The following is a 22,303-nucleotide window of genomic DNA, read 5'->3' as shown; positions in this document are numbered from 1 at the left end:
ATTCATGTGGGGCCTTGCCACGGCCGGCCCGAGTCAAGGGGAGCACCCATGTCCCCAGGGCGGGTTCCCACGCAGAGGACCCGAACTTCCCTAGGTCACGAGCGGAGTGACCCTGCTCAGTTCGCTCTCGGAGGGGGAGAACTGTGACGTAGTGGGGGTACCTGGCTGGTTTCTATGCTGCTGGCTCTGGGGGAACCCCCACTGGCTGCCGTGGGTACCACGACCCAGCAAAACAGGATGAGTCACTATGCAAACCAGTGGCCAGACACCCCCCATGGAGAGGAACAAAGGAAGGTGGAATGCTGCCTTGGCTGGGGGGCAGGGCTGGAAGTTAGGGAGTGGGTTGCTGGCTGTCGGAGGGCATGGAGGAGAGCCTAGGAGAAGGGGCTGGAGTTTAGGGGCCCAGTCTCCCCCATCTCAAGGGGGCCTGAGGCATCCTAGCCCAGTTCCTGTGACCAGATTACACATGTGCTACGCTGTGCTGGAGGAGCAATAAACCACCCTCAATTCCACTGGCTGGTGCAGTCTGTTTGTGCCATTTCGGGGTGCAGGAGATGGGGAACCCCCAACGCGCCGTCACACTAGGCTCTCATCAGAATCAACATTACAGCTGGGCAAACCTCTCCATGCAAACCCTGTTTTTCACTTGCTTACAAGTTGTATGAAACATCCTGGGTTCAGCCAGGCATAGGAACAAGCCTCTATTGCCGTCTGCCTCTTGTCTACACTTTTGCAGCTTCCTCAACAACTGCTGGTCTGAGTCCCATGCTGGCCACAATCTCCTGTCCCTCAGGATACTGATGCCCCCTCTATGGCCTCCTTGAGACCCCATCATTGAGATTCCCATCTAGATGTAGAGGCTGAAGGAGATGGACAATTACAGGGCTCTCCACTAATCTCCCCTTTCCAGACTCCAGCATATAGTACGCTCAAGGCTCCAGCTGACTTCTCAATTGTACACAGATCTACATCCTATGTATACCCATCCCCAGACAGAACCTGAAAAGGCCAGGTGCCAGGAGAGCTATTTCAGAGTCATCACCTTTGTGTTTCAAACCTCTGACTTCCTCTGCATCCCTTTGTACCTCTAGCAGTAACCATAATCTCAACACAGATCTGCAAGAGCCTCTCTCGCTATCTTCTGTTTCTTTTTGTAACCTCTGTAGTTTATTACAGAATGTTAGTGTAATGCATACAGGATCACTTCATGATATAAAACAAAGTTACTTGTTTCCAACAGAGTATATGCTCAGTGCTGTATAATATCCAAAAATAAACCGAAAGCTCTTTAACTTGGGGATTCTCTACAAAATAGATATCCTGTGGATCATTGGCTTTTAAATTTAAAACAATTTTGATGCTGTAATGCAAGACCCAAACACTAGGTAGAGCAGCTAGCACAGAAATATTCTGTTCAAAATAGCAGGTTGAAATGAACATGTTGCACTGTGGTGGAAAGAGAACAGCAAAAGATTTTTAGCATTTTACGTTTTTCCATGAATCTGTTAGTTTTGCTTTATTCTACTTTACTATTGTTAAATTAGCACTCAACAAAAGTGGGAGAAAAGTAAAGAAGTAAATTGTACTTCCCTATGATTTCAAAGTAACAAATTTCAAAAATTAACATTTGTTTTCAAACTTCAAGAGGAGGAAAACTTCAATGAAAATGGCATTTTTCAATCAGCTGAGAATAAATACAATATATTTATTGTCTATCTCAGATTGTTTAATTTGCAGATTACTGTGCAAATTACTAAACTTCTAATTATGCTACACAACTAAAAACATTAGCGCTAAGTGTGGCTGCTTCATATACCCTGTTTCTTGTTCCTTATATTAGTCTCATCTTTTCTGTCCTAGGACTCATGAATTAGAAAAAAAAATCAGCTGGTGAAAAACCCTCAGAGATTATCATCTGCAAAAGAAATTTTGCCTCAGAGAAAGAAATGCTAAAGCTCTTCAGGGATTTATGGAAAATCCTGGCTAATGTGGAAAAAGAACAGTGTCGAATGAGAGGTCAGGGAAGATATCCCTGCTGAGAAATATAAATCTCAGCTGAAAGATAAGATTTTGCAATTACACAGACAGAATAAATGTGATCTTATTAATGGTTTGACTAGACTCAAATGCTGTACAACATCTACTTGCATTAGAGAAACACTATTTTCTGAAATGGATCAAATTTCAGCTGGATCACACTGATAGAAGGAATTGTTCTGAACCTACAGGCTGAATACAAAGAGAAATGCAAGTCTCTCAGATTAGTTCTGCCACTTCTTTACAGGTTGAGCATTCCATGTGAAAGTTGGGGAAGTCCCAGGAGGCTGTGCACCCCATGGTTAAAGGCTGCAATACCCTAAAAAGTGGAAGGCAACTCACCCACCTCTCAGGCATCGCAATTGACCTCATGCTAAAAGAGCTTCCTGTTCACCTGATGAACGGACATGTCTGCAACCTCCCACTGCAATGGGTGACCGACATTCTGAACTCTGGGCCAAGCTGAGGGGAAGGACCAAAATGCTGGTTGTGATGATGCTGGGAGTGCAGAGCACTGGGAAATCCACCTTCCTGAACGCCACATTCCAGCGGCAGTTTGCAGTGAGTAGCGGCTGAGGTACGCAGGGAGCCTTCATGTTGCTCCTTCGAGCTAGAGCAATCTTAGAAAAGGAACAGGGCTGTGATTTCATCCTGGTGATGGACACAAAGTATGAAAGCCCCTGAACAGGCCAAGGTGGAAGAGAGTTATCAACATGACAACGAGTTGGCTATCCTGGTGACTGGACTGAACAACAGAACCATTGTTAACATGGTCATGGAGAATGCCACTGAAATGAAGGATTTTGAAAGCTGTGCTCCATGGATTTCTCAGAAAGCAAAGAGCGGGGCATAAATCCCACTGCTAATTTGCGCATCAGAACGTCAGTGATCTTTCTGCATGTGAACAAAACATGAGACACAGGAAACGCCTCCAGGAGCTACTGGATTAAGTCATCAAAACTGCAGCAAAGATGAAAAATCTAAATGAAAAAATAAACTTTTCTGATATCATGGAGGATGATCTGGAAAAAACACAGTTGGTACAAGTGTTGCCGGACTGCAATTAAGAATCTCTCTCTCCTGATGAATAAAAGCTAACAATCTGAAATGCAACAGAGACTACTGTGTGGAGAACAGAAAATTCGGGAGCTCTTACAATTTTCCCTGTACTATTCTACCAGATTCAGATTTGCTGCCCCACTTTCCAAATATTGTTGTATCAGAAGTGCAAAGAGCCTGAAGAAAAAACTGGAAAGTTGCTCACTCATTTAAGAAATGTAAGGAAGCCACTGACATTAAAGAGGGTCACCACCGCAATATAGCCAATATTCAAGATGACAACATGGAAGTAATTGGAAGGACAGTGGACATGTTTTTCGAAGAAGGCTGGAGAAAAGAAAGTAAACTGGAAAACCATGAATTGGATATGCAATTTGAAAAAATTTGGAAAGAAAATTTTAGAATTGGTGCCCCTTTTTTATAGAACCATGAAATTCATGAAAAAATTGAGTTCTATCTGCAAAAAGACTTGGATAACAAAGGGAGTTCAGTCAGAAGATACGAGCAGCAAAAAGCCTGAGGAATTCTAGAATTAACTCTGTCAACATGAGAACCAAACATTTAGACTTTTGATTGACCAACCAGTGAAACATTGGTTTACAAAAAAACAAAAACGGTTACAGAAAACAGAAAAAACTGCTGAAACGCTGATGGCCAAATGTAACAGTTACATTGAAGAGGGTCTATTTCAAGGTAGACTGATGAACATTTTGCAGGAAATTGTTACATATGTTCAATGAGAAACTTCAATAGGAGGAATTGAAAACACTTCAGACTCCAGTTTGCTCTGAAGTTGATCTGAAGCTTCACATTTTGGGGGAAGCCGCTCACACATTTCCGAAGATGCATGATGATTTTCCCCAAAGAAAATGATCCTCAGCAATGGCTGGAACAACAGATGCTTCAATATTTCTCTATATTTAAGAGCCATTATTTGAAAAAAGTTGCCCAACAACACAGAGCCAAGGACTTCAGTGATCAGTGTCTCCAGCTTGCCTTAATGGATTATGTTAGCAAAAAACTCGGGCTAGAAATAGTGAATGACTCAGCAGTGGACAGTCTATTGAATGTGCCAGCTGGACTTTTTCTTCAGTTCACTGTGCAGAAGAAGCTGTTTGAACATGAGAACTTCAACTATGTGAAGTTTGTCAAAGCTTGAATACAAAGGCACAGATTAGATTGGTACCAACAGGCTGAGGATTTGGAAGATCCTGAGGAAGAAGTCAAAGCACATGCTTTGGAGAGGATACAGGAAACATTTGCTATGAAATAAACACACAGATATACTCCTAAATGAGATACCGATATGATGGGATGAAGTCACTGGATGGGCAAAAATGAACCATTTTCATCTACTCTTTGCCCCTTTTAACCTATAGAAGAGGGGCCCACAGTGCTTCACGTGGGCATTCTTGGCTGTGGAGATTGCACTTGAATAAATAGGGAATGAAATATGCAGCCACTACAGTTCTGCAGCCAAAGTCTCAAAAACTGCCCTTCCGTACAGGATCAGGGATTTGGTTTTAATTGCTATTTTTAATGTGCTATGCAGGTGCTAGTATGATCGGATGAAGTCACTGGATTTCAAAACAGATTTGAAAAACCCAACTTCACACACACATGTAATTTCATCTATTAACACCATTCAGAACATCAGAATAAAAATCTATTTTGTGATACGAGAGAATTTGAGGTTTCTGGAGTAATAAACCGAGTCGCATTTCACCAGAGCAGTGGTGACGGCCAATAACCATCTAATTCACTCCAAGAACAGGGCAGCTCAACTCATTCAACTATCAATACCCTCACCCAGACAACTAGTATCTCAGGGTAGCGAACACAATAGCCCAACAAAATGCACTTTATTAGAAGAGCTGGGACAGTCTCATTCCGGATAGAAGATTAGCTGCATTTCTGGCCCAGTTATAATTTGGACAGTGCACCATGATCAGAAGTTAGCAAATCCCACGCCATTAATGGTGCACTTGTAATGCTCCCTCTCCCCTTCCTCTGCCCTGACTCCACCCTTCACCTACAGTCTGTCTCCTCAGCTCTGCTCCATTTGGCTCATGTCATCATCTCCTTTCCCTCATTCCCCTGTTCCTGACGACAAAGCTCTTCAGAGTGACTGGTGGAACTTGCCATCTAGACAGTAACTTGTAGCAGCTCAGGGTTCCAGTGCAGAAAGAAACCTACTGAAAAGAACCAGGATTCTAAAAGAAGCTGAAAGAAGGTGCTGCTGGCACAGAGCAGAGAGCAGTACCTCATTCTCTCCCCCATATCCATCAGGAAATAGATGGTCTTGGTGGCTAAAGACTAGGACAGGCGGGTTCTGTTCCTAGTTCTGAGATGAGAATGTGGGATAATGGATCAGACGTGCTGGGAAGAAGATTTCTGGGTTCCATTTCCAGCTCTGCCACTGAACTGCTGTGTTAGTTGGGTAATTTCTCTTAACCTCCGTATGCTTCAGTTTGTCGTGTAAAAGAGGGGATCAAGAATCTGACCCACCTCTCAGCAGATTATGCTGCCTAATTCAAGAATGTTCATAACGTGCTCAGAAATACTCTGATTGGAAGACGTTTAGAAAGGGTAAGTTGTTAGGATTATTATTAATTTGGTAAGAAGTGTGTTGAGGCAGGGCAGAAACGTTGGTTCCTACAAACAGGAAGGGTACGTCCAGGGGCCAGATGTAGCCCACCTAACACTTCAATCCGGCCTGTGGACTGCATCTGTCTGTTTTCTATTTATATCCTGCTGCCTCTGCCCCCGAGTTCCCAGGCAGTGGCTCAGGCAGCAGGATCCTTTTTAAAAGGCTTGTGGCTCACGGCTATAGTGCTAAACCAGCAGGAGTCAGAGCTGCGATGCCTTTAAATAGCCGCAGAAATCGTGGGCAGCTGCCAGGCACTGCAGTAGCAGTAAGGCCATGAGCCCTTTGCTGTGTTTTCATTCAAAGCCTCTGGCCCCAGACAACTCTGGGGAGAGACAAGTCTCCAGCCCTGCCCATTCTGCCCAAAGCCCCAGCCCTTCATGAGGTGGAGCCAGCCACAACCCCATCCCAAAATTTGTAAAGTGCCCCCCTGCAAAAATTACTGGTCCCCCCAATAGACCACCACCCTATTGTGAACAGCCTCATCTCTACAAGATGCCATTTAAGAGTCACCAACGTCTGAAAGCTTGTTCCTAAATGAAAGTAAACCCTGCCTCTCCCCACTCACTAACACTGCGGTCTAGTGTTAAAGGGCCAGCCGGCTCTGCATGATAGAAATCCTCTTCTTTCTTAGGGTACAGCCGCACTGCAAGCTTATTTTGGGAAAAGCTATTCCAGAAGATCTAGAAAGAGAGCTTCAGACAGTTCTGAAGTGGCCTGACACAGGGCAGACTCGTCACCATGATGCCTCCAGTCTTGGGAATTAGCTTGCTTGGCTCTCCGGACACTTCCCTCTAGCTGGGGGCTCCCCATGTTTCTCTTTGTTCCTGGCATCCTCCCCAGGACACTGCCCTCCAGCAGGGCCCACTCCAGTGTCTGAGCCCCCTTCCAGAGGTTGGTGTTTATCCTGCTTGCACTTCAGGGTTCTCCCTTCCCAGGGCACCCCAATCCCTTCACCCAGGTCCCCTGCACCCACCTTGCCTCAGTGACCCACTGCCAGTCTGCATCTAACCCTGAGGGGCAAACTACAGTCTGGAATGGCCACTCAGCGCTGGCAAAGCAGTGTGGACCTGCTGCCCCTGCCTAGCATGGCTGCCTCACTACCTCACAAGTAGCCTAAGGCCTTGCTTCAGGCTCTGCAGACTGGGGCCTTGCTTGGCCACCGCTTCCCCAGATCTGCCCTACCTCCAGGAAGCCACCTGCTTCCCTGGCAGTCAGGCCCCTACTTCTCTCTCTCCACACCCCCACTCAGTTCTCCCTCTGCCTCCTGGAGTCCTCCTTTATATGGCCACCAGCTGGGCCCTGGTTAGCTAGAACTGCCTCAGCTGGGGCTTTGCTCGCAGCCCTTGCTCAAGGCTGGGGTTTTGCCCTTAAAGGGCAAGTGCAGGGCAAATGCCTCGTCACAGGCCTACAGCAAAAAAATATTATCCACCCCGTATTAATGCATCCAAGAATCATGTTTGCTTTTTTTGCAGCAGTGTCACATAGTTGACTCATGTTTAACTTGTGGTTCACTATGACCCCTAGATCCCTTTCAGCAGCATTGCCTCTCCAACAAATTCCTGCAGTCTAGAAGTAGCTTCAGTGCCCGCTGGACACCCACCGCCCTGTGCCAGGCATCACACACTCTGGGGGCCAAAGACACGTCCGAGGAGTGGGCAGCATTTGGGAGCCAGCAGGAAGAGGGAAATGAGGACACACTTGTCATGCAGTTTGCCCTCTGATCCAGTTGGTAGCTGTGCTGCAGACAGGAACGTAACCTCAGCCAAAGCCCTGGCACTGGGGGCCCCACGCTGACCTCACGTGTTGTTGAGCTGTGGGGTGCCGACCAGCACTATGCTGGAGAGCCCCTTCGCATCACACTGCACCCAGCACCCGTCCTGGTCCCGGTGGCTCTGTCCGGCTGTGGAGCGGTGGAGCTTAGATCAGGCTCAGCATCCTTGTGGTGGCCAGGCCTGACTCCATGTGGCCTGTTGGCCTGCAGCTGGGCTTTGCCTGGGCTAGGGCCTGACAGGTGCAAACCAAGCTCCAGAGGCGACTCGGGCGGCTCCGTCCCTCCCAGCAGGGGAAAGTTTCAGGTTGGGCTTCACTGGCTCCGCCCCGGAGCCTGAATGGAACCTTCTAGCCAGACAGAGCCTGGGGGCCGGGCGGCGCCCGAGAGCGACAGCCGCTCTCTGGGGGGCGTGTGCTGGGCGGTGCGCTTGGAACCCGGCGCTGGCTGGTGCTGGGGGTGAGCCAGCGGGTGGGTGAGCCACTGGCACCCAGCCGAGCACCGTGTGTTGGGCTGGACGGGGCGCGTCGGTCTCTGCTAAATGCCCCCCCACATTCACGCAGGCTGCAAACTGCGCAGGATCAGCATCCTCCCAACCTCCCCTCTCCGCCCCATGGCCGGCGGGTCCAGCAGCCTTCCTGCTTGTGGGGATTTGGCCCACCCCATGGCCACCCATGGACCCGGGGCCCATTGACCCAGCTGGGATCTGGCCCCCTGTCTCCAGTTGAGCTCCGGGTGCTTATCATAGAATCATAGAATAATAGGACTGGAAGGGACCTCAAGAGGTCATCGAGTCCAGCCCCCCGCCCTCAAGGCAGGACCAAGCTCCACCTACACCATCCCTGACAGATGTCTATCTAACCTGTTCTTAAATATCTCCAGAGAGGGAGATTCCACCACCTCCCTTGGCAATTTATTCCAATATTTGACCACCCTGACAGTTAGGAATTTTTTCCTAATGTCCAATCTAAACCTCCCCTGCTGCACTTTAAGCCCATTACTCCTTGTCCTGTCGTCAGAAACCAAGAGGAACAAATTTTCTCCTTCCTCCTTGTGACACCCTTTTAGATATTTGAAAACCGCTATCATGTCCCCCCTTAATCTTCTTTTTTCCCCCTTAATCTTCTTTTGGCACTGCCTGATTGCTGCTCCTCATTCCAGCCCGTGAGTGGAGCCCCCCCACCCTGTGCCTGGCTGGGGGTCTGTGTGGGAGGTTAAACACTGCTGGGTCCATTTGCCCTGGGGTAAGAGACTGGGGCTTCCACAGTCCCACCTGAGCAGGCAGCCACTCCAGCCCCATTTCCATGGGGCACTGGTCTGTGCCGCTGCCTGTGGCCTTGTGCAAATGGGCACGGAGCCCTCTCAACCTCCCTGGCACAGGATGATGGACGGTGACTCCCTGTACCCTGCCCTGGGGCCCAGCACCAAGAGGCAGGAGAGCAGGTTTCACACGGCAGGGAGAATTACTGCTCCTCGGCCTCGTCTTGTTCGGAGCCTTCCCTGTCTGCCGCAAGGGAAAGGACGGTCAGGGAGCGGTGGGAGCTGCAAAGTGCCCCAGTCACCTTTGTACTGCATTGCCGCTGACACACGTCTCCAGCAAGTACCAGATCCCCCCACGAACTGACAGAGCAACTGGGTCTTGCTTAGTGGAGGTTGGTCAGAAAGGGCTTAGGCCCTGCAATGGGGTTCACTCCCCAGGGCAGCGCCACCTGCTGGTTGCCCCAGGAATTAGTTTGCAGAGCTCACATGCCCTCTTCTGAGGGTGCCTTGTCTGTCAGGAGATCCCCGCCCCCACTCTACAGGTGCTGCAGGGTCTTCTTTATGACTCAGCCATGCCACAAACTGGGTGCCCCCTTTCGAGGGGAGGGGCACATATCTCACAATACTGCAAGACCCAGAACCCACCATTCTGGGTCCCACCCCAGGGCTATCAGATTTTGCTGCCTCGTCCTAACTCCCTCCACCATTATTAAGGGCAAAGCAGTAAACACAATAACAGTAGCTCAGCTGCAGAGTGGTGGACTGTAGGAGCGGCTCAGCAAGTTACCCCTGGGTGTCTGGTTCAACTCCTGCTCGAAGGAGAGTGTCTTTTTCCTCCCCTGCTCAGGCAGAGCGAGAGAAGAAAGGCAGCTTTTGTCTGCGTGAGGCTGCTCCCCGAAAAGCAGAGCGCCCTGAGCCCACCGCAGCCAGCTCCTCAACAGTCACAGCCCCCACCCCTGGGAATTTCTGTTGTCCCTCAGTGGGACCCACCGTGCATGGAGGGGAGGGGGCAGGGCTAGGCCAAGGGAAGGTTCTGCCTCCTGCCTTCCTTCCCAGTAGCTTTCCAGTACAAGCCAGCTGTGGGTGTCCGCGCTGCCCCGGGCCTGGCTGTGGGATGGGAGAAGAGTTACCTGGGCGGGGGGGCTGGTCTCTGGATGGAGGCCTGAGTGTATTGTGATGTCATGTGTGACAGCAACAAAGACTGTGGCTGCAGCGTTCTTGTCCTGCCTCCAGTCCAACTGGCTGGCAACGGCCGGCGCCCAAGGATCCGAGAGACGAGAACTGAGCCTCTGTCAAGAACCTCAGGCAGCCGCTGTCCCCGCGGGCGCTGGAGAGAGGATGAGTCTGTACAGAAGGTAATTCCCGGAGCCTTTCCCAGCCCACCGCAGAGATTGGTGCCTCCTCGGCCTAGGGACGGGTGGGGGCTGGGGCTGCAACAGGCGCTTCCCAACACTCCGTTTTGATTTGACTCAGAGCATCTTCCCCTCTCCTCCTGCTTCAGCCTTTCCCGCGCTCCTGAGGCAGATGGGGATGATTTTCTCTCACTGCTGACTCGAGGGGGCGAATTTCCATGTTTCTTACCTAAAGGGAACATCACAAAACTTGAGTAGAATTTGGGTTTATGTCTCCATGACGCTTATTCCTCTTGGAGGTGCCCCTAACGCATCCCCGGCCTTCAGGGTGGGCAGAGAAATGTTTGGTCTCAAGTAATGATTGTCCAATATCCGTGTGTTCGGACAACATCCAGCTCAGAATGTGCAGACTTGAAAAAACAAAGTGCCATTTGAATTCTAGTGAAAATGATACCGCTCTACTGCCAGGGCCAGGCTCTCATGTGGGTAGTTCTCTCAGAAATGCAAAACTCCATACAAATTCCTCTCTACCCCCTCCAGACTATAAAATATCTCTGTAAATAACCAGTGAGGTTCCATTCTAGGCAACGGATTGAAATAAACTGCTACCTCATTTTGTCATGAGTCTTGGCTGTGATTTCTTTATCATTTTTTTGGTGACCTACGTTCTGATTTGATGTTCTAAGTAGCGTGTAAAGCTCTTCATTGAATGTTCTCTGGTTCCTTCCCCCATGCTAAGAGGTTCCAGATTTTGAAATATGTGAAATGTCTTTTCAGCTGATAATCCGTCCTTCCGGTGCTTCAAAGCTGCTACTTAACAAGCTTTTATTTCTCTTACTGGCTTTGATGGGAGCAGAGGGTTACTCATTCTCAACTGGGCCCCTGTCAGTAGCCAGAGTCCCAATGTTCTGAGCACAAAGCTGTGGGGTTTAAGAGCAGGCCCCGCTAAGAGGCATAGAAAATAGATGGTGACCAGTGTTTCTGCTAAGACAGTCCTGGGCAAAATACGGCCTGTGCACTGGGTCTGGCCCACGGAGGCAGCAGGGAGCCCCAGCCAGGCTCCCCAGTTAGCCACGCGAACCAGGCAGAAACACGGAAGGGAGGGGGGATGTTTTAGGAGCCTCCCCGCCCTCAGCATATTCCCATTTGCCAGTTTCTGGCAGAAACTAGCCAATGCAAACTGCTTGTTGGAATATCATGCAGCTAATAATACCCCACCCCCCCGCTCATTTATCCATGAAGCACATGGCCAGGTAGGCAGGCTAGTCTCTTGGCCACAGCCTGCTTCTGGCATCACAGCCCTTTCCTGCCCCAACTCTCTGCCCCTTCCTCTCAACATACCCAAACTCCCTGTCCCCCTTTGCATCCATCCCCCCTCCCAGATCAGGCACCCCAATCTCCTGCCCCAGATCACAATCCCCTCCTACCCAGGTCACATCCCAAAGCCCTGCACTCCAGTCCCCTGCCCTAAGTCACAATTTTTTGGTAACCTAACTTCTGATTCAATGATAGCGTGTCAAACTTCTCATTGAATGGTCACTGGTTCTTTTCCCCATGCTAATGAGGTCCAGATTTTGAAATGCTTGACAGGAATTACATGGATTTTCATCTGATAATCCGTCCTTCCGGTGCTTCAAACCTGCTACTTAACAAGCTTTTATTTCTTTTACTGGGTTTGATGGGAACAAAGAGTTACTCACTTTGACCTTGGCCCCTCGCTGGCTGTGGGGTTTCAGGTCAATATTGAGGTCATGGGCACTTGTTCGGATGTGTGGCACCCACAGGTTACTAACAAATATCTTAGAGATATTTAAAATATTATGGAAGAAAGAATACAACAGCAAGGGAAAATTGACAAGGTGCCTGAATTTAAATGTTTGTTGAATATGAAATCAAATCCAAAGAAAATAAATATTGCAAAATTTTCAGTAGCCATTTGGTATCTTAGAAGTTTCTCTTCCTTTGAGACATAACTCAAAATTAACCTTTTTCGTGACATACCAAACAAATTCTGTTATCATTCGTATTAACACGTGAAAAGAAATAGCTGTTACAGTTTATGCTTGAAATTAAAGATTATGTCTCTTGGCTTTACACATGTGAAAAAAAACCTGAGCATCTTTCTATGGGCAAAAAGTGCTTCGAGAGTCTGTTGTTGTTGTGACTTGTGAAACATAAAATTAAACTTTTGGTTTTGACACACAAAATTCCTTCTTTTCTTTGCTCTATTTAGAAGACCAGTAATCACAGCTTCTAGCTGATGATGGGAAGTTAGTTGCTGCTAGTCATCATGACGAACCTTTTCTTTTCTGCCATTCCAATTCTTCCAGTGTTCCTACACAGCGTCAGGGTTTCCATCTCCCTCAGGGTATGTCTACACTACAGCGTTATTTCAAATTTACTTAATTCAATTAGTTAATGAGAATTAAGGTAATTCGAAAGAACGCATCTAGACACAAAAACTAATTCGAATTGGAATTTTTCTAATTTGAAATAGCACGTCCACATTGAGTGGACCCTGAATCGAAGTTAAGGATGGCTGGAAGCAGTGTCAGCAGGGCATCAGGGTCGGAATTAGTGTGTGGGGCTGCTGCCTCAGGTTAGCCGAGGGCTGTGCTTAAAAGGACCCGACACCCCATCTTGGACAGACAGTTCTCAGGTTTCTCTGCTTGCTGGTCTACCTCGCTGAGGGACAGCAAAGCATTTGTGTCTCCGAGTGCTCTGCCTGCCCTCACTCGGGACACCACGGCACTCTGCAACATGGAACCAGACCTGCCCCCGGGGACTCTGCTGCGTCTCGCGGACACGTTGACAGCAGCCTGGCTGCACTGTCTGCAGGCTGCCATCCGGGAAGACCATCGAGGGGCTGTCAGGATCCAGGGGGCCCTGCGGGAGAGCGTCCACCCTGAGGAGCGCTGACAGTCTCCCCGGTCTGCCCCACTGCGGGCTTGTGCCCCATTCCCCCCTCTCGTCCTTCCACTTACCCTTCCCTAGCCCGCCTTCCTGATGTCAAATAAAAGACACGTATTTTCAAAAATAACAACTCTCTTTATTGAACACAACTGGGGAGGGGAAATGAAACTGTGGGGAGATGGGGGAAAGGAGGCGGGAGAGGACAGGAGAGAGGGTAGGAGAGGGGAGGGTGAAAATTGGGAGGAGGGAACTGGAAGGGGGAAGCAAGGGGAAGAAGGGGGAGGGGAAGCTCAGGGATCAGGGGTGGGGGTCTCACTGGGCCAACCGCCTCCCAGCATGGCGAGGGAGGGGGCCTCGGCATCCCCGGGGTGATGGGGAGGAGGGTGCAGAGGTTGAGGTGGGGGGTGTGGATATTGAGGAGGAGGGTGTAGAGGTTGAGGAGGAACAGGTGGGAGGGGGGCAGGAGTGGGAGAAGGGACAGTAGTTGGGGGGCAGCAGGCGCAGGACCGGCACGGGGCACCATGCTCTGCAGCAGGACCTGCAGGTGACAGTTCCTCGCTCGGTCCTCTGCAAGCTGCTCCCGGTGGAGCTTCAGGTCCTTCAGCATCCAGGCCTGGACGGTGCGGTGCAGGGCTCGCAGGGCCCCCAGGTGCTGGTCCCGGTACTCCTGCCGTGTGGTGGTGGCCCAGAGCAGGCTGCAGGTGCGGGAGCATGTCCCGGGCGGAGTGGTATGAGCAGCTGGTGCAGCTGTAGAGAAAGAAAAGAAGTGGTCAGTTCTCCCTGGGGACACAGTGGATGATGTGACCGTGCCCTGCACCGTCAGAGCCGCTGTGCTTGCACAGAGGCCATGGTCAGGATGTCTGGCTCTCCCCGGGACTGGGAGCTGCCCCAAGACGGCACCCAGGCCCCTGTGCCGTGTATAGTGTGGCAGGGGTGGGGGGGAGATTTCCCCTGCTTCTGTGCAGAGGGGGCGTGTGAAGGGAGAGCATCCTTCTGGGTCCCACCCCGGGGCTGGGAGCGTGTCAGGTCTCTTCACACACGCATGTGCCTATTGGGCCATGGCCCCTGGGTGTCATGCAGCTGGAGCCACCTGCCCAAGGGTGGCATGGCGCGTGCTTGCACATGCACAGGTGGCTGTGTGATCCATGGGGGGCATGGCCCACATGCGCCGTCCCTGGTCTCCCCCCCGCCTGCCGTCCCCCCCGGGCAGGGGACAGTGCTAGCACTTACGTGGTATGGCCTCCCTGGACGACCCTGCCGACTGCGGTGCCGGAACAGCTGGCGGTGGCCCCTCCGGTGTGCCCAGGTCAGGGCCCTCCAGCCCCGGCTCGCTGCCTCCTGGGCTGGCGTGGACTGCCCCGCCCCCCACGAGGTGGTCGAGGGTGGGGAAATTGGGGCAGGTGGCAGCCCCTGCTGCGGCGCCGCCCCTGGTGGCCCTTGCGTACCCTGCTGCAGCTCTTTGACTTTCAGGCGCACCTGCTCCTGGGTGCGCCTGTGTCCCTTTCGGGCCAGGGTGGCCGATATGTGGCCATAGATGGCCACGTTCCTCTGCCTAGTGCAGAGATCATGGACGTTGGGGGCCTGCCCCAAACCTCAATGAGGTCCATGACCTCTGCACTAGTCCAGGAGGGCGCTCACCGTCTACGGCCCCTGGCTGGCCCCTGGGTGCTGGGGGACTGGGTCTGGGAGAGCTGGCTGGCACTGGCTGCCTGGCTCATCCTGGGGCCACTGGGTCAGGGGCAGAGACTGCTGGCAGGCCTGGCTCCGGTAAGTGCCATCTGGCAAGAGTCTACCTCTTTAAGGGCCCCGGGGCCGGGGGAGAGGAGAGGAGTTTTCCTGGTTTGGCCCAGAGTGGCCACCAGGGGGAACTGGGAAGGGCTGGAGGCCCTGTAATTCAAAATAAGTGTCTACACAGCACTTATTTTGAGTTAGCTATTTCGAATTAGGCATTATTCCCCATAGAATGAGGTTTACCAAGTTCGAATTAAGCAGTTTGTATGTATAGATGCTATGAAAGTTAATTCGAACTAACGGCCATTAGTTCGAATTAACTTTGTAGTGTAGACATATCCTCACTGGCAGAGTGAAAATTGATCCTCGTTAGCATACCCAGGTGATCTTTCTATCTGGTTCATAATTTAGTTTCAATATTCTCCACAAGACTAAAGCCACATTCACAGTCAGCACTGGAAGCTGGAAATGTTGCCCATGTATGTACCAGTTGTGACACTACACTGCATTGTCCTGCATTCTGTCACATGAAAGTCACCATTTCCTGCAAATTTGTCATCATCTTTGCTTCATGTTTATCTGGAATTATGTATTTGGAGCCTTGTACTGGTTCGCAACAAACTGCTCCTCCTCCTCCCTGGTCTTTGGGCTGATGATGTCACCTGACTGAGATCTGACATGTTTCTGTATTTGACAACTAGCTTGCTAATATTTTCAGTGCCAGATTCACCCCTGATTTGATGTGGGGGAAGTGAAGCAAAGTCAAAAGCTTCCCATTCATTTAGTTCATTCTCTGGAAACCTCTTCCTCAGAGGCTCACACAGCAGGGAGATGAAACGTAGAATAGGTTCACTGCTGAACTGGTCATCGGTTGTGGTTGATTCGGTTCGATTTTTCACACTGTTTCTCCAATATCCTGCCCTCTCATCCTGCGGCTCTGGGCCCTTGCTAACTGCACAGCCTCATTTGTTGTTAAAGAGCCCTTCTGCCAGCATTTGGTCAGTTCTGCTAATTCACGAGACATCATTTAATACAGCTGCAGTGACATGGCAATTAGTGTCAGAGAACTTAGTCAGGCTGCTGGGTCATTATTTTCTGAGATTTCCTGTCCAAATATTTACATAATTACTCAGCAAAGCACTTCCAGCAAAATGTCTAGATGGCCACCTTTCTTCAGTTAAAAAGTTTCAATGATACGGTCTCATTTTCTGTGACATTTGCTATTTCCTCAAATTGTCCTCTTCGGACTGAGGATCTGCAAAAGTCTCTATAAACGGTCTTCAAAAGTGTCTCTCTTGTCTTCAGCACTGGCACTTGGTTCCATGCCTCTGCCAAACCAGGTCTTCTCGATGGGCCAGGCAGTGTTGTGCTGTTAAAAGTAGGATGCACTGCTTGAGTTGTGTGGCAACACGATTGTTTTTCCCTAGCAGGACTGCAGCACCATCTGAAGTGCACATCGCTGTTTTCATCAGATCCCGCTTATTCAGGGTGTCAAAGGCTTTGAGAGCAGCTGTAGCAGCTTGTGCATTCCAAGCAGATAATTGAATCGTTCCACCAAACACAGTCTTCTGCCCTGCACTTGCAGGTGACAGAAATAGCTGTGCTTTCATCAGTAATAAGTGTATGGTAGGGAGACAGGCGAATAGCTGACATGATTTCTGCATGGACAATGCTGTTGATTGAGTCCAAAACCTCAAAACTTCTGTTCCAGCTTGTACATTCTGGTGCTTTTCCATGTGCTCATTTATATTTTGCGCATTTCTATTCTGGAGCTGTTCATTTGTACGGGAAGCAAAAAGTTCTTCTGGCTTTAAATGTTTCTTTTCTTCAGTTTCAGTGTCGTCTGCTTCTCAATCCTGGTTTCTAAGAGCATCCTTCACAAGTCAAAATCCAGGGGATGAGAATTTCTGCCCCTAAGAATATGTGCAACAGATTCATGAGTTTTGCTTGACAAATCTTCTTCATGTTGTCCAATGACCTCCCACTTCCCATTTGTGGCCTGTGGAGAAATCTCTGGATATTCTAGCCTGAATACAAATTTAGCCGGTCAAGCCCACATCAGCACTGTACTGGAATATGTCCCCGCTCTGTACACAGATCTGGCATTGAGATTGTTGAGATTCTGCTTCAACTCTTTCATTCACCCATTCTCCTTTGACCGTGGGGCAGCATTTCTTCTTAGGGTTTGCTCCTGTGTTGGTTGATGCTCATAGACTCATAGACTTTAAGGTTAGAAGGGACCATTATGATCATCTTGTCTGACCCCCTGCACAGTGCAGGCCACAGAATCTCACCCCATCCCCCCCCTCCAGAATAATACTCTCACCTATATCTCAGATATTGAAGACTTCAAATACTTTGAAGGCCCCAAGATGCAGAGAATCCTCCAGCTGTGATCTGTGCCCCATGCTACAGAGGAAGGGGAAAAACCTCCAGAGCCTCTGCCAATCTACCCTGGAGGAAAATTCCTCTTTGCCTTTTTTTACACATGGCTGTTAAACCGTGCAGAAGGGCTGGGATCATGTAATATTATGTATCCTGCTCTTAATCAAAAATCATGAAGCCCATGAGATATATACAGCTTGTATTAAAAAGGAGTCTGCCTGAGAGAATTGTGAGAGTGCTGCTGCGATAACTAACTCTGTTGCAGGCAATGATTAGAGTCATTGAACACTAGAACTGGAAGTGACTCGGGAGATCAAGTCCCTCCCCTGCACTCACGGCAGGACCAAACACTGTCTAGATCATCCCTGACAGGTGTCTGTCCAACCTGCTCTTCAGTATCTCCAGTGATGGAGACTCCACAACCTCCCTCAGCAATTTATTCTAGTGTTTAACCACCCAGACAGTTAGGAAGTTTTTCCTAATGTCCAACCTAAACCTCTCTTGCTAGAATTTAAGTTCATTGCTTCTTGTCCTATCCTCAGAGACCCAGGAGAACAGTCTTTCTACCTGCTCCTCCTGGTAACACCCTTTTAGATACTAGAAAACTGCTCTCATGTCCCCTCTCAGTCTACTCTTTTCTAAACAAAACAAGACCAATTCTTTCAGTCTTCCCACGTGAATCACATTTTCTAGACATTTGGGCTGTGTCTAGACTACATCCCTTTTCTCAAAGGGGTGTAAATTTAAATCCCGGCTTCATTTGCAGTTCGGAAGTGTCTAATTTACATCCCTCTTTTCCTCCTAACATGCCTGGAGAAACCTTTCTTGTTACCCTTCACATCCCTTGCTAGCTACAAATCCAGTTGTGATTTTGAATTCCTGATTGCTCCCTGCATTCTCGAGCCTATTATTCCTGAGCAAGCTTGTTGTATCATGCAAGCAAGGTAGTAACACACTTCCACAGGCCTTTATTTAACAAAGGTGAAACCTCTTTCCAAAGCTGCTGCTGCTCCCCTCTGTAGCTCTCACTCAGGCTTGGCCCATCTCCTCCCCCCTCCTTCCTGTTTCCTGGGCTTCCAGATTCCCAACAGCCAGTGCTCCCAGTTCTAATCATTACAAGCAGCATCTAAAACACCACATTCCCTCCTCTCTTAAGAAGCTCTCCCAATTATAAAATAAACATTGTTGTTCTAACCACAGCAACAAATACGGAACAAGCCACTATACTGTTTACATTGAAAACACTGTAAATACGACATAACAGTCTCTAGTCCAGACAGGTGGTTGTCTATGTCTGACAGACCATCTCTCAAACCCCGGGTCCAGTGCAATGTCTTCTTGTGTTGGTGCTATGGTGAAGTCAGACAATGCGGGCTGTGTGTTGGCATCGTCTCCTCTAGGTGCAAGAGAAGAAGCATTCCATACCCGCCCATCAGAAAGTCGATAGGCGTAAGGTCCTTCTTCTCTATGATTTTAAGAGGAGATGTGAATTTATGGTCCCCTTTGCGTAAAATTCCAGGTTTTCTTACTCTAACAAAGGAACCACGCTCAAACTTCGGTTCCTTAGCACCCCGTCGTTTGTCTGTGAAAGCCTTATACTTTGCTTGCTTCTGTTCAACTGTTTTTCTCATAGCATCCTCATTTGGTGCATCAGGCCTTGCCTTTAATAATTCAGCAATGTTCAATTTAGTATTCATCTGTTTTCCATGCAGTAACTCTGCAGGTGATCTTTGCGTTGTGGCACGTCGTGTGGCCCTGTAAGCTTGCAAGAAATCAGTAGTGAAGGTTATCCACGAGCGCCCTTCCAGTTTAGCTGTTTGCAAACTCTCTTTCAAACTTCTGTTAAACCTTTTGATTTCCTCATTGGCTTGAGGGCAATACAGGGACGATCTTCTATGTAAAATGTTTCTCTCTGCTAGAAAAGTTTCAAATTCCATGGAAATAAATTGACTACCGTTATCTGAAACCAGTTCTTTGGGGTTACTTTCCCTGCTAAAAACTGTAGAGAGGAACTTAATTACTGTAGCAGAAGAAACTTGCGATGTAAACGCTACCTCAGGCCATTTACTGCAATAGTCTATTAAAGTGATGGCATAATGACAGTCAATGAGAGAAGTTTCAAAGGGTCATACGATGTCAATCGCAACTTTTCCCCATGCAGAATCAGGAAGAGGAACAGGCTGCAATGGTGGGGTACATGTCACTGCTGTCTTATCATGCATTTGGCAAGTGACAGAGGATTTTATGATTGCTTCAGTTTGGGAGTCCATCCCTGGCCACCAATACAGATCTCGTAGTCGGTGTTTCGTTCTGACAATACCTTGATGAGTATCGTGTGCCAGGTGTATGAGTTTTGGCTGTAATTCTTCTGGCACAAGTAGCCAGTGTGTACCTCGTAGCACACAGCCATCAAGCAAAGAAAGTTCATCCCGAATTCTAAGATAAGGCAGCAAAACTGGGTCAAGGCTTTTAGGGTTACTGGGCCATTTCTTTGTCAGAAATTCCTGTAGCTTTTGTTGAATTGGACATTCTGAACAAGCAGCTTGGAATTGCTCTCTTGTAACTGCAGTAAGAGTGCTTGTAATAAGCGCAACTGCTTCATCCTCATCCTCCGGTGGACCATCTGCTAAAGACAAAGGCAGGCAAGAAAGGCAATAAGCTCCCACATTTTGGTTTCCAGGCTTATATTCCAGTTCATAATTGAAAGAGAGTAGTCTTGCCGACCCTGCTCTTCCCAGTCCTTTTGTGGTTAGCAATGTTGTCAAAGGGCTGTGGTCTGTGCACAACTTGAACGTGCGGCCCCACAAGTAAGTTCTCCATTTTTCAGTAGCCCAGACACAGGCAAGTGCTTCTTTTTCAACTGTAGAATATTTTCTCTCAGCATCACTCAGTGTCCTTGAAGCAAATGCAACAGTCCTCTGTGTTGTCCTCATGAAGTTGTGTGAGGACAGCCCCAAGTCCATAATCAGAAGCATAAGTAGTCACAATTGTGGGCAACGCAGGACTGAATAGTGCAAGTACTGGACTATGTACAATCAAGTTGTCCACACCAAGGTTGAACTTCTCCGTAGTAATTCTTGTAAGGGTTCAATGACAGAAGCATAATTGGGAATGAATTTTGCATACCAGGAGGTTGCACCCAAGAAGGAACGTAAGGTTTGCAAATCAGTTGGAGGAGGAGCATTTGAAATTGCTAGGATATGATCTGGATCAGGTTTTAGTCCAGCCGGTGAAATTGTATGCCCCAGAAAGGAGAGTTCTGTTTGTCTAAATTTGCATTTAGACATATTGAGCTTGAGGCCTGCTGTACTGATGCAGTTTAGTACAGATTGCAGATTATTGTCATGATCCTCAGAAGTATTGCCAAACACGATAATATCATCCACATAGCACTGAACTCCATGTTGATTCTTCAGAATCAATTACATCATTTTTGGAAGGCCCTTGGGGCAGATGCAAGACCGTATGGAACCTGTTTAAAACGAAATAGTCCCTCATGTTTAATAAATGCTGTGAGGTCTCTGCTATCTTCATGCAACATAACCTGGTGGTACGCGCTCTGCAAATCAAAAGTAGAAAATATCTTTTGGAGTTCTGCAATTCTCCATGGAGTTCTGCAAATACTTCTTGAAGGTGAGGTATTCAATGTCAATCACAATAGCTTTATTTGGCTCCCTGAAGTCCACACAAAGGCGAATGCCTCCATCCTTCTTCTGTGTCACTACTATCGGTGAAATCCATTCCGAGGAGTCAATCTCTTCAATAATGTCTTTTTGAACAAGCTTTTTAAGTTCCTCTGAAACGGCTTCCCTGACTGAAAATGGTAAGCACCGTACCTTCTGTCGTACAGGCATCATACTCTGTCGCATTTTAACTTTATGCACAAACCCATAAGCACAGCCAAGTTTCTCCCCAACCTGGTCTTGGGGCCCAGCTGAAACTGGTGTGTGTACTGCAAGAGTGCTTTGCTGAGAAAGATCCATAAACTACCCTGAGGTTTAAAGCAGCCAATAAATCTCTGCCAAGGATAGGAATGCCTTTGTGGACAATGTAGAGCTCTGCATTTCCACAGCAATCACCAAAAGTCACGGTTGTGACGGGCAGCCATGCACTGGAATTTGATTTTTCAAATAGCACACCAAGTGAAGTTTGGGTTCAGTAAGAGGCACATCTTTAAAGTAATGCAAATAGATGGAATCAGGTAGCATAAATACTGCTGAACCAGTGTCCAACATAGCAGAATAGGATGTGATTTGCCTGAAGGTGCGACAGAAACATTTACAGTGCACCTTATCTGTTCTGGAATATGTGCAATAGTGACTTTGTCCACACTCAGCACAGTAACATCTGGTATTGTAACTACATGCACCTGCTTAGCAGTCCTTCTTCTTGGAACAGCATCCTGTGGTCAAGGAAGCCAAAGTCCTCCTGGCAACACCATCTTCACCCCTCCAGATGCACCTGCCTCTGCCTGGGCCCCGACCTTTGACAGGAAGGAATGAAGAGAACACCACCGGCTCTCCAAACTTCTCCACCCGGGCTCCCAGAGCCCTGTAGTCACTCTTGGTCCACTCAGGGTCACACCTTGCAGGATCATTAGTGCCCACATGGAGGAGTAGCATGGGGTAGTGTTGCAAGAGGTTGTGGATTGCAACTGCTTGAAACACTAAGGAGAGGGGATCACCACACAGCAGTGTAAAGGGTTTGTTTATTCAGTTAAAAGTGGGGAGGGCGGGGAATCTCACTCACACACTCAACCTCACTGGCAGTCCCGGGCAGGATGATAAGGCGAGCAGAAGGCAGTTCATGTTGTTTGATCTTCCCAAGTTGGCTCCCAAGCAGGTCCACTGGCCAGGCGATCCGAGCGCAGGGTGTTCTGGGAGGCTCCGCTTGGTGGTCAACCCACTGTGTGTCTGTCCCTCTCTCCTTTTAGGATCAGCCACATGCAGCTTCTGTGTCTCTAGGCCTCAAAGCCCCTCCTATCATATGAACAGCAACCTTCTCACCAGCACTTCAAGACAACTTTAGGGTCATCAGCTCCTAGAGTCCCAGGCTGTAAGGCCGGAAGGCACAGCCCTGCTCCCCGAGTTTCACCTCCTGCACAACACAGGCCCTAGAAATTCCCCACAAGAATCCCTGTGTCACTGC

This window comes from Pelodiscus sinensis, chromosome 12 (genome assembly GCF_052426305.1).
Source record: "Pelodiscus sinensis isolate ZL-2025 chromosome 12, ASM5242630v1, whole genome shotgun sequence".
In the NCBI taxonomy this organism is placed as follows: domain Eukaryota; kingdom Metazoa; phylum Chordata; order Testudines; family Trionychidae; genus Pelodiscus; species Pelodiscus sinensis.
The sequence above is the reverse complement of the archived record's forward strand: the minus strand, read 5'-3'. Positions refer to the sequence as shown.